Below are 689 nucleotides of genomic sequence, written 5' to 3'. Positions count from 1 at the left end.
CAACGGATCTGAGGATCCAGTCAGCCCGCGGTTTGAATAAATAAATAGGATATTTAAAAAATTCAGAAAATAGCTTTTAAACTTCAAAAATCCATATCTTTGTGTAGAAAATTCATAAAAATAAAATAAAAATACGCTCTAGCTCAGTGAACATACGAGAACCATGTGGAATTATTTTCACATTAATTTGATGCATAAATTATTTTTTAAAAATGAATTAGGGTTAGGGGTTTTTCAATTCTCCATTCATGTTCAGATATCACCTTGACCCAAAATTTTTATATGTTGTAGCCTCTGTCCAGATGCACAATTTGAGCATTTTTTCAAAGACATAGGAGATCTCTAGACAAAGATCTTAATTTTCTAAGTTCTTAAGCATTTTCTATTCAAATAATTATAGAAAATTGCATATGGCTTAGAAAATTCTACAAATATTCATATGAGTTCTCTCTGGCCAGAGTAGTCTTAAGAAATAATTTTATAATTTTTAAAAATCAAAACATCATTATTTTAAGCAAACCCCAATTTGCTTAAAATATTTAATTTGGAGAATATAAAGATCAAAATCATTTGATTTTTGTTCTCTATTGGGATTTTTAAGTCAGAGAATTCACCATAAAAATTTCAAAGGATTTTAAGATCATTTAATATTTTTAATTGGTTTTTAAAGATCATTATTAAAATTAACA

The sequence above is a fragment of the Phalaenopsis equestris genome, unplaced genomic scaffold (genome assembly GCF_001263595.1).
Source record: "Phalaenopsis equestris unplaced genomic scaffold, ASM126359v1 Scaffold209690, whole genome shotgun sequence".
NCBI lineage: Eukaryota > Viridiplantae > Streptophyta > Magnoliopsida > Asparagales > Orchidaceae > Phalaenopsis > Phalaenopsis equestris.
Note: the sequence above shows the minus strand (reverse complement) of the source record.